A 13,042-nucleotide genomic window follows, 5' to 3' on the forward strand; every position below is an offset into this window, starting at 1 on the left:
GATATGGAGACATCTTCACGATTTGAAAAACACCTCAGGGGAAGAAGAGTGCAAGACTCCATGAAAGATATGCAAAGGTTCAAAACTGGATGAGAGGACACTACTTGTCATCAGGTCATCCTTCTAGTGCCATAAATGTTGACGGTGCTGGACTCACCAACATGTCAAGGGAATCTTGTCGGTAATAAGTCCCAATCATACCTCAGACCATTTGGTGTAGGAGTCCCAGCAGTGGGTCGTAAGGTAATCCCTTGACTGCGATGTCGCACAGAGGAAAATAATATAACTCTGTCAGTAGCAAGGGTGTGACTTATGCAGCGAGTCAAGGAAGGTGTATGAGGGGTTCTAACGCTTCGAAGGGAGAAGGAGGTGAAGGTGAGTTCCAATTTGAAGGGTACCAATCCCAAATCGGCTAGGAATGCACAACACAAAGGACAGGCACAGCTTCCGGCAGAGAAGTCCACTCGGATGCGGCAGACACATCATACAAGGTAAGATAACACGTACAACACTCACAGATCAGTGTGAGACGAGTGTGATGGTTGTTCTAGAAAGGTTCAAGTGAAAGGTCCGTCTGATCTCTAGTGGAGTAGTTGACACATACAATGACAACATTAATAACATATGCAACACATTAACAACAAGATTCATATAATTTCATGTGAATCAGTTCATACACAAGTACATAAGTTAAACAACATATATCATTAAAGCAACCAGAGCAGTCCAACTACAATAACAACATATGTCTCAAAATGAGCCGGCACTTATTATTTAAAGAAGTGTAAGTCAAAATCATACAATACATCAATGTAAACCGGCTAGCCCCAATAATGGAATGTTACAGCCACATCCTCCTACTCCTCCAAAGAGATGTACTAGGTCTGTGCAGTGGAGAAGCCAAGGTGCGTTACAATACTATCCAAGCCTTCTTCAAGATAGTCTTAGTAGAAGCTTGGATGACCAAAAGCCTATACAATGAGTTATGAGGGACTATTTATAGCAAAGGGTGGGGTGACCCTTGGCATTCCCCTTTGTGACCATTCAACTACCCTCATGGCTCTTCACCTACTCTATGACTATTACATCCACTCTTGACTCCTGACTTACACTTTGACATGACTCAACATTACAATGCACATGTACCCATGTGAAAAATGGCTTGGACAAGCCAAACATAGACATCATTCGAACTAATAAAACTATAGAAGTCCAACTACTTGACATCCTCATGCTGATCAAAAGTGACATATTGATGCCATGATTGGTAGTCCTTGATAGTGTCTGTGTGTTTTGCTATGACATATGTCTTAAACTTGAACCTTACCTCCATAGCATCTGGGTACACTACTCGGGCTCCTCTATCCATCTCATTTGTGATCATACGTATCATTGCCTTCAGTGTGGCTGGACCAGCAATGTACTTGCACATGATGTCTACACTGATAGGCAAATCTGGGCTGTTGGCAATGCGCATCAACTCATCGAAGTATGAGTCAAGCTCCTGTTAGACCTGCTTCTTTTTCTTCACCTAGGTGAGAGTCCAAAGTGATGGGATCGCATGAGTGTGCACTATAACATCCATGATTTTGAATACTCATGCATGAGAAGCCATAATGCTAGTGATGAGTTATGGTAGGTCTTCATAGTTCCGGATCTAACTTCGGATACATGCTTACAATTCGACTGCATTGGCCTTCATCATATTTGGCAAGCGAAGCGGGGCTCCCTTGTACTTCATTGTCCATGCTTGCATGTTATCCACAACAGTATGTATGTTATTAAAGATGTGTGCACTTCTCACACATCGTTGTTACCATCTATGGAGATGAATGACTACTTGATGCATAGTACCAAACGTGGAGTACAATGTTCGCATAACTGTGTCTAATAATAATACTTCATCTAGTATTGCCTTCTTCAGTTCAGCTCGGGCGGACATTGTCACCAAGTATCCTCCCTACTTGGCTACCTGTAGTTCCTTCACCATTCGCTCATCCTCAGCTATGAGAAAACAAACACTCAAGCTAGTGGCTTCAACATACACTCTAGTTGCATCAGCCAAAGCAGCTAGATGTTTGTGCACATCAGTCACGATCACTTTCTCTTCAAATTGTGTAGGGGATTTTTGGTCCTTCGGATTCAGTACTCTCTGAGACTACACAACTTTGTGATGAGATTCATCAAAGGAGATGTTGTGCATCTCTGATTCCGGTTGACCCCAAGGATCATAGTGCCTCCTTGGTCATTTCAGACTTTCTCATCATCAGGATGGAATGAAGAGGGTGAGTCAACCTCTTTGTGATGAGGAATGAGGTCAGTATCTTGTTCCAACTCCTATTTCTCCATGTCTACATCCAACTATTCAAGCGCATGTTCTATCTCATGATAAAAGCCTTGCCCCTACGATGGCTCACCATGTTCGCCTGATGCCAGCTATTCAAATGAATCAACTACTTGTAAGGGCACTGTTGCGTCTGTCTGCACGTGATGCGCCCCTTGCTGAATCTGCTGTTGTTGTGCTTCCTTCTCCTATTGGCTCAGCTCTTGTTCTTTCTGGAGTTTCTCCCTCAGCTCATGCAACTCCTTCTCTTCTTCTTCCATTCTCTTCTTATCCCTCATCCTTCACATGATTCGCTTGTTGCGCTGCTACCTCTTTGCCTGAATAGCCATAAGTGCTTGTTCTACAAGTGGATATGCTTGAAACTTGCAGCTTTTCTCCTCCTCCATGCAGTATACAATCTTCCTCTTCCCTTTGTTTTGCACAGGTATGCTTGTCTCTGCTGCCTTTGCTGATGTTGCTACTATTGCTACTATTGGTGCTCTTCGTGATGCTGCTTCATGCAGTTTTGCTAACCATTCTATGACGAAGTCAACCTATTTATTGGGTCTAGAGGAATTTTAGCATTACCTCCATCAGTCCTCCTTGGCTCAATGACATGCCCCATGGATCCATTTGAACTGAACTCTCGTGCAATGATCCTTCACAATTGAATGTGGGTCATAAAGGATATTTCCTCATCTACCCTAATTCAACATCCTCTTGCTTGATACTCTGGATCTCATATAACCCAATCTGCAATAGAAGAGTGTGCCAAGGTGCCTTCTTCTTCTGCTGTAGTCTAGCTGTCAATCCTACCAAGATGTGGTACGCTACTTCTTGAATGACAAGCACGTCCAAGGCAAACTTTGGCAGAACATGTAGAGATTTCTCCGCACTGAACACTCTGATGAATGTGTTGGATGGTGAGGCATACCAATTTGCAATGCCTAGAAATGCCTTCATCACTTCCTCTAACATGTAGGGTGGATCCTACTCGAATATCAACCTGTACACTGGGGTGACAAAATGGTCGGACAACCATATGATAACTCCTCTAAAGTTTCATTCGGACAACAACTTGAAATACATGTTCACAACGGTCTCCACCGGTGACCATGCCCACTCCAAGCCTGGGAACACATGTCAGGTACAAACTGCATCTAGAATGTAAGTGGAAATATAAATCTTTGCATGCATACCATTGGGTGACTGTCGAGCCTTCGTGACTTGTTCCTTCAATTGGTGAGCCAGTATGCTGGACTAGTTACATGGTCTTCCTTTTCTAGCCAATTGGTCCAATGCGATTACCCAAATCTGAGGAAAGGTTTCAGTGCTTGCTTGGACACTCAGTCAACATGTGAATATGACCAAGTATTGGTACGCCTTCCTCAATATCTTTGTCTTGTAGATCTAGTTGGGTGTCATCCTGAAGCGAGCTGGCTCCTTTACCCAATCCTTCAGAATGTCTCTGGAGTGAGCTCTACTATTGGGCAAGTTGAATGGAGGAGTCATGATAGTCATGGGCTCGGTCATTTGATACATCTCATTGTAATCTCATGCCCAGAAGGTTGCAAGCTTTGTCCCACTGACACTTCTCAAGGTCATTGTCTCAGGGTCAGTGTGAGAAATGATCTAGTGAATCATGTCCGCGCATGGGAATGCAGGGTATCTACATGCAATCTAGTACAAGATGAACTTATGAATGTTCACGTACACCTAACAGTATTCAAGGTCTTCCCCAAAAGTACCTACAAATATTTCATTCACCTCTTACCACTTCAGTTTGATGTCCTTGTCTAGATACAACTTCGTATCTTCATAGATCTATAGACTAGAGGACACCTACTCAACTGCTGCTCCAGTTGCTCCAGTTGCAATACCATCAACGTCCTGAGATCTTGATCCCTTGGGAGCCATTAAGACAGATGAACACTTGAAAGATATAGAAACAAGTAACATGCATGGAAAGGAATATGTTAGTGAAAACAAAGCAAATTTGGGGAAGGAGACAACACATACCTGGGGAACAGATGAGTTAGGTTGTGCAAATTTCATTAGGAGGCTGGGTGACTGGCTACCAAAACCGTGCATAAGGCAGTTTAGGCTATCTGGGAGAATAGACTGGCTACTTGATTTGTGAAATATGTGATCCAGTCAAGCAGCTAGCTGTTGGGATTGTGCAATCCCAGCTGGGAAGGACTGCTGGCCCAGGGACAGATTTGCACAATTTCTTGGGCCAAGCAACCACTGTCCTCTATAAATGCGTAAAATAGCCCTAGAATCGAGTGCTGGGTAAGAATGTGCAAATCTGGAGAGGAAGGTGAGCCTTCCTTCCCCATATTGTGTAATGCAGCCTTGTTGAAGGCAAAGCCCAGGCCAAGGTTAGCCTGACTCGCCGATGGGCAACTGAAAGCAAGTAAGACAATGAAATGCATGGTGACACTAAGTGATAGAAGAAGTGATTGATAGTGTATGCAAAACCTGAATGAAAGATTTGGCAAACTGATCAACATGCATGTGGGCGAGGCAATTTGTTAGTTGGGCGAACGTCTGCGAAAAACAGTTTCACACATGCGAAAACAGTGAGATAACAACGAAACTGAAACAGAACTAGGAAAAGCTAGAATGTATGTAAATGGTAACATGCGTTCAATGAAATCAAGCAAACAACACTCACATAATGGAATACACTAAAAGCGACATAAATGTTGAAAAAGATAAGTTAAGGCAACTTACCCATGAATAGCTAAGTCGGATGCCTCGAATAGTCCTAGATGCATTATGGGATGTTAGAGCTCCAAGATCGATGTGAATGAATGAGCTCTAATGCATTGAATAAATAATTTTGGTCTCATGATGCACATGCCACAAATGTAGGAAAAAGCAACACTTGGAGGGGAAAACAACTTTGCATGTAACCCCTGACTACTACAAATAGCTCCCTGAATCATGGGCTTCCTTTTGCATGTTGTCTCTTGCTATTTTGGGAAGATCAAGTCATGCATGCATGCAAGTCAAGTTTCCTTGGTCTCGGGTGGAACTGGTCAACTAGATTGTTCATGCATGCAACTACTCAATTGCTTGGGAAACACACATTCCTGGCTAGGAGTTAGGCTGACTGTCCAAGAGGTTTGCACAATTTTGATGCAGAGCAGCTGACTGCTGCCCAGATTTGCGCAAATCCTTGGCTGAACAACTTGCTGCTAGGAAAATTTTCGCAAATCCTACTAGGAGGGTTGGTTGGAAAGATTTCACAATCCTAGAGCCCATTAGGCTGTCAGAGAGGATTGCACAATTCCTGGAGGGAAGGTTGGTCCCCCTCTAGAAATGCTCAATTTTCAAGGGGAAGCTGCTCATCTTGCAGCTGGACCAAGTCTGGGTGAGCAGCCTATGAGGGGAATGGATCAACTGTGATCAACAAGCTACCTTTGTGCGAGGAAAGCACTGAAGCTTGAATACTTTGGCAAAGCAAGATAAAGTGCTGCGTAAGGTTAGTAGGAAGGCTCCAAAATAGGCTAAGGAAAAATTTTGGAGGGTGGTTGTAGCCACTACAATACCTCCCTATGTGGGAAGCCTTTATCTTTTTTCACCCTTTATTTATTTATTTTAATAGAAATTTTTATTGGCACTTATTATTTTCAATTGGCGGAAGAGGGTTCTTGACTTATTAAGAGAGGAGGAGGTTTCCCCTTCAGAGAAATATATTTAGATCTATGATTTTAGTTTTCTCGTATTAGATTTTCCTCTTAGTCCTTCTTTACTAGATTGGACAAGCAATAACACACAAGTAGACTTATACCAAGTCAAGGAATTTAGATACCAATATAGGCAAGTATCTAATAGGTTCCCTCAAGGTTCTCCTATTGGAAAAATCATATTTTCCATCTAGACTTAGCTCAACCTATGGCATTTCCCAAACAAAGAAGGAGAATAACAAAAAGCCAAGCATTGTGGTTGTCACACTTCTCTTTTATTACAATACAAAGCCCCTTGAGACATGCAATTTACACAAGGGTTTTATTTATGTACACTGACTAACCAATAAGACACAATAGGACATGACTACATAATAGAAAAATGACAAACACAAACAAAAGAAAAATAATCAAAGCAATTGTACAGGAAGCACGACGTGTAGCTTCTATTGGAAATAATGTTTTAAATCTCAACCATTTATGGGAAGGGGGTCAATCCTCCCATCTAATAATTTTAGCTTAAAGGAATTATGGCTGAGATTTTCATCAAAAATAGATAGTTCAATTCACAAAGGTTGGAACTTTGTGTGTTTACCTTTGTTTTCATGGGGTTTATCCCATTTCAAAACTGGGTCACCCACATCAAAGCTCTTTGCCCCTACATATTTTCTGTCAGACCAATGCTTTAGACAATTTTGATGTATGAAAAAACGTTCTTTGGCCTTGCGCCATTCTTCCTCAAGTTTAAGTAGCAAATCTATCCTACTATGAACCAGGAGGAAAGGTTTACCTTGTGACTCTTGAGATAGATGTGAGGCTAGAAGATATAGGCCTGAAGGCAAGATAACTTCTTTAATGTAAACCAAGAATTAGGGTGAGGTTTTTAGGGAAGGTTTCGAGGTAACACGGCCATCCCAAAGAGCATTGGTCAAAGTCTTATGTCAGTTCCTTTGTTCAGAGAAAATTTTATTCTTGATTATACAGATTAGATTCTTATTTTTTTATTCAGCCAGACCATTTCCCTTAGGAAAATAATTAGATGAATGCTTTAAAACAATCCCATTCTCTAATGAAAATTCATAAAGTTTTAATGATGAAAAATAGGAATGTCAAACCTGGTTATGATGTTCTGTTGTAAAAATTGGATGACTTCTTGGTCATTTACTTGTTTGAGAGGAAATACTTCTGACCACTGGATGAAGTAATTTGTTGTTGTTAGGATATACCAGTGCTGCTTCAAAGAATGAGGAAAAATTTCTCCAATATCATCAAGGCCCCACTGTTGGAATGGCTCTTCAACTGCTACTGGTAGTAGTGGGGCAGTTGACCTATGATCATGATCGACACATCTATGACATGCTTGGAAATTGTAGACATAAGTGTGAGCATCCTTGAATAGAGTGGGAAAATAATAACCAACCCTCATAACCTTATGTATTGTAGTGTTGCCTGCATAGTTTCCACATGTCGTTCCATCATGTAAATCTTTAAAAACCTTCTCTGTATCCTGCATCTCAAGGCACCTCAATAGGACACCATTGTGGTGCTTACGGAAAATCACTCCATGAACCAATTGGAAAGATAAAGCTTTTAAATAGATTTCCATTTTTTTATTTGATAGATGTGAGGTCAAGGTGCCATGCTCCAAAAATTGTCATAGGTCTACATACCATGTTGTTGTATATGTGGAGTAAGGAGCATAATCAATATTGTACATTTTGATTTCCTACTCCTACCCTAAAAGATCTTGTTCGGGAGCATCTCTTGCTTTACTCACTAGCTTACAAAGGCCATGACCCTTTATGGTATGAACTAGTTTGAATTCCAGATCATACTCTTGAAGACAGGTCATCCAGTTAGCCCTCTTCTCACCCAACCCTTGTTGCACAAATAATGTTCTTACTGTTGGATGAGGTACAAATACAATCATGTGAAATTTGAATATGTAGGGCTTAAAATACTTAACTACCTTGTATACTACATACACTTGTTTATCAATGGCAGTATAATTTAATTTAGGCCCCTATAGACTAGCACTCATAAAAGAAATAGACCACTCATTTCCTTTGCTATCCTTCTTAGGCAACACGACCTCAATTGACGAATCTAAAGTAAATGTATAGACTACGAAATCCTTGCCATAATTTGGATTGGAGAGTGTGGGTGCATCAACGATAGCCTGCCTGATCTGAGTGGAAAGCATCTTTCTCTTGTTTTTCCCATTTGTATATTCCATATTTCTTAATCATCTCTTGTATGGGTTTAACTATCTTAGCATAATTAGAGATAAATTTTCTTAGGAAAATAATTTTCCCTAAGAAAGATTACAAGGCTTTCTTATTCATCAAAAATGGAATATGTGTGATAGCCTTGACTCTCTCAGGATCAATTTTAATTCCACTCTTCGCTATGATGTGCCCCAATAAAATCCCTTTGGAGACATCAAAGACACTCTTCTTGAGATTAAGAGAAATCCCATACTTTCAGAACCACTCGAATATCTGCTTCAGATGATGTACGTGATCTGATCATTTCTTGGAAAACATGGTAAAATCATCTAAATAAACAACACTTTGACCTATAAGGCCACGAAAGGTGATTTCCATCACTCTTTGGAAAGTTTCACTGACATTTATTAGTCCAAATGGAATCATCTTAAAAGTGAACATTCCCCATTTATTCTGGAAGTTAATCTTTAATTGGTTAAGCTCCACTACTAGCACTTGATTATAACCTGAAAATCCATCTAGTAGTGGAAACATTTCATACCCAAATACTATCTGGAGTATCTTCTTCATGGATGGCACTGGATGGTTATCTTTATCAAAAACCTGGTTGAGATTTCGAAAATCAACACATAGACATATTTCACCAGACTTCTTTCTAACTAGGACAAAGTTGGAAACCCATGTGGAATGTATAACTTTGAAGATGATCTGGGAAAAAACAACTTTCCCAATTCCTTCTGAATAAGGGGTTCCAATGTTGGATGAAATTTTTGTAGATTCTAGTGGAACTGTTTCACCCCATCTTTTATAGGAATTACATGCTCGATGATAAGAGTGTCATATGTCTTTAATTCATTGTATTTCCATGCGAAAACATATCAATATTGCTTGAATAAGTGGGTAAATTCTTTTCGTTCCTGTGGAAAACAATAGGTACCTAGGTTCACATGCTTCGAATCTTATGGGGTTCCTAGGTTGACTTGTTCAGATGCTAGCTTTGAACTCCAAGTCTTTGTATTGGTTGGTCCTCTAAGCTAGTCTGCAGATCATATAATTCATCCAGGGACACCAAAACTTTTGGCATATTGTTTCTTTTTGTTATATTGGATGCTTCCTATAGAGCCCGATGATGCTCATCCTCCTCTATGGCATCATATTTGAAAATATCAACATTATCCATAAAGTAGTATCTGTTGGTTGTCACTGAAAACACTTAAATTAGTAATGTTGTTTGGTACATATGGTTTACATAAAATTTCAATATAAAAACCATTTTTCAATGGCGACATCCTAGCGGCAACATTTTATAATGCATATGCTACAACATTTCTAAATCTAGGAACAAAGACAATATTGGAAGCTTTAAAATGATTTATCAAATGCCATACATCATGCCGATATTTTTTAAGATGTGATGAAACACAATGTATAGTATCTTGTACCTAATGAGTGACCACCTATTCATCATCACTTACCTTTAGAAACTCTACCTTTAGTTCAATAGATTTATTTAATCCAATTCCAAGCGCTTTATATTCTGTAGTTCTATTGGTGCACTTGAATTCCAGATGAAATGCAAGGATATTCTTCTTATTTCCTGGGTCTTTAAGAACACAAACTACTCTAGAACCGTCATGTGTCTTTGAAACATCAAAATATAAAGACAAAATATTATGATTTTCCAAGCTACTTCCTATACAACTAATATTACTATTACTACTACTATGTACATTTATATTACAGGCTTCATTTGCGCCAAATAGAAAGCAAGGAAGGAGTTCCAGTTTTCTATTTGGTAGAATGGATGATGGTTGCGCTTGATAACACACAAGGCCATTTTCGAGAAAGAAATTCCAAAAAATGAATTCAGAAAAAGCAAGAGACTCATTGTGGCTCTCAATTGGTGTCACTGTGTGCTTCATGTATGGCTCAGTGTTCACTCAAATTTGATTATTCCTACCCTTATATGGAAGCCACAAATGTAACCATTCTGTTGCAAAATATCCTTGTAATTTGCTAGACTAGCCTCTGCTAAGTAATACACCACAAGCTTCGAGTATGTCCACAATTACATTGTTCATACATTGGTGAACATGTTCATCTTTCAGTAATATGATAAGAACTTTCTTAATCTCACCAATAACTTGGACAAGAGACTCATCTAGCTAGACAATATGTGCATCAATTTTTTCCCATTTTGCATTTATTTTCTTTGTTATTAATAAAGGCATTACGTGCATTACTTTTACGGATTCACTAGAATCTACTAAATAATTATTGATATTGTAATTGAAAATTTCAAACATTAACAGAAATGGTGGGCAGAGAGTGTTAGCTTCAAATGTTAAAGCATTTACTATAGATTCAAGAGGACTTGAGGGGTTATTTGATACCTTTTGAGAGGAGGAATATTTATCACCCGTCGAAGGTTACAAAAATGTATGGACAATAATTTCACATTTTCATGCAATCTTGTCGAGCTCATACATGGAAATGTTGGCTTGCATCTTATTCATATCTTCCATAATGTTATAATCAATTGTTTCCCCTATAGCAGAAAATGTTGAAGTGTCTGGAGGGGTGGCTTTATTCATTACTTCTAGAATGTTGGACTTACTCTTACTACTTGAGGAAGTGTTCTTGGACTTAGTTGCATCTTCAGACTTACTCCATGCCTTCTGAGTAGTATTGACAGGTGGCGAGATTCTTCTTAATAATTTCTCTTTCAATTTTTTCTTCGTCAATTCTTGTTTAGATATAAGTCCTTTACTCCTTAAATTGTATTGACCATTTTTCTTCTGATGAGGGGGCTCATTTTGTGGTGGTTCTTCAACATCCTTCTTATCAATATTGTAGATACAATGATATGCATTTACTACATGTCCAACACTTTTTCTTTCTTCAGCCACCGCAGGTTCTTTTATTTCCTCTGCTTGTTATGTTTGCTCATCTACTAATAGAGTGTCTATAATGTGTGCAGCCAGAGTGTTCATTTTGTGATTCCACCAATGAAATATTTTTTTTTAATGATATTCATAATGGAAAGAGAAATAATTATCCATGCCAATGATTTCTATGTTCAACACAACATTCAAAATTTTTGCAGACTTGGCGGGCTAATTGTTGTTGTTACTACTATTCCTTTGAAAAGGGAAGGACTTTGGAGGCTTTTCTTTCATTTTGAAATTTCATTATTGAGTGTCTTCACCATCATAGTCAATCTTTCAATATATTATGAGTCTTCTCTTTAGCCTTTCATTCCACCTCATTTTTAATGACCCCAATTGCGTGCAATTCCTTTTCAATGGTGTTTTCTTCAGTACAATTCAAGGCCAAAATTGTTTTTTCAGTTCTCTTAAAAAATTGGGAAATATTGGTGGGTAAGGAAGTAGTGTAATAATCTATAGTAATTGAATTGTATGATTGCATGCTTAGGGGGGAATTTATTCAATATACGATTGAATTTCTAATGAAAATATTTCACTTTTAATTTTTCCCCATCTTCATGATTTTGAGCTCATTGAGTAGCATGGCAGGAGTTTTATCGTAAACGAACTTCTCAAGGAATAGTTTTATCGACTACCTCAATGAGTAGATTGAATTAATGGGTTGATTATGGTATCATGATGCCGCTCCGCCTTTAGTGTATATGGTAAAATCCTATAGGCAACATCATCATACCTCACCTGCATCATTCGTAAATGCAAATAAAAATCATTGAGATGGTTTTCTTCTTTCGTATTCTTATCCAGATCATACTTTGAAAGAAACTTTTCTGGATGTCTGGGAATCCTATGCAAGTTATCCAGAAGAGCAAGAGCCCCTTGGGCCATCTAATCCAAATCTCGGTCTTCCATGTTCTCGTCTCTATGTAATTCCTCCTTATCAAAATCTAAGGAATCTTCACTGTCTAATCCATCGAAGACGTTGTCAAAAAGAATAACAGTATCATCTCTGTATCCTTCATTAAGAGGTGGAAGTATCTCTTGATGTTCAATATCTTCTACGAATTTTGCCAACCCTTAAAGGTTAGCAAAGACCAAATATTCCACTTTAGAAACCAAGATACCGGTACAAGTTGTCTCTATTTTCTTTGGAAAATGTGGAAGATCATGTGCTTCGGGAATTAATCTAACAGCCTTTGTGAACTGAGGGGTTATAGTTCTAATTTCCCGCATTTGCTTGTAAGTAACGTCGTAAGTGGGTTATGAGCCCGGCTGAGAAGATCCTCCTACTTCAGGAATCACAGTAGTGCTCAGAGTGATTCTACCTTGACTGCAAGAAGAATAATTTAGGTGTCTGGAGTGATCATCCCTAAAAAACTAGTGGCCATCATCCTATTTCCATAATGTTAATAGTGTTGGATATCACCAACATACAAGGGATCTCCCTGATATAAGGTCACAAATAGACCTCACATTTTTTTGTGGAGTCTCATCCAGAACGCAGCACGACTACCATTTACTTAAAAATATGCCTTGGCTTTAGTTGTCAACACAAGAGAGAAGTGAAATCATTCTTTTAAATGAGAAAGCTAGTATGTCTTCTATATGTTCAATTGTGGATGTATCCAAGTTGTTTTACTGCGTTAGGGAAAATTTAAGTGAGCCTCTCAAGAGATAAATAATTGTGCTGAAAGGTGCTCTACACCCCAGTTTAGGGTGGATGTGAGAGCCTTAGGTGGGTGAGTGTTAGATGTGAGAGCATTAGATGGGTGAGTGTTAGATGGGTGAGCTTTAGATGTGTGAGAGTTAGATGTGATATGTTATATGTGTACGTATTAGATGAGTGAGTGT

This window comes from Pinus tabuliformis, chromosome 5_2 (genome assembly GCF_031772625.1).
Source record: "Pinus tabuliformis cultivar Carrire ecotype Pingquan chromosome 5_2, CPIR1, whole genome shotgun sequence".
NCBI classification, from domain to species: Eukaryota; Viridiplantae; Streptophyta; class Pinopsida; order Pinales; family Pinaceae; genus Pinus; species Pinus tabuliformis.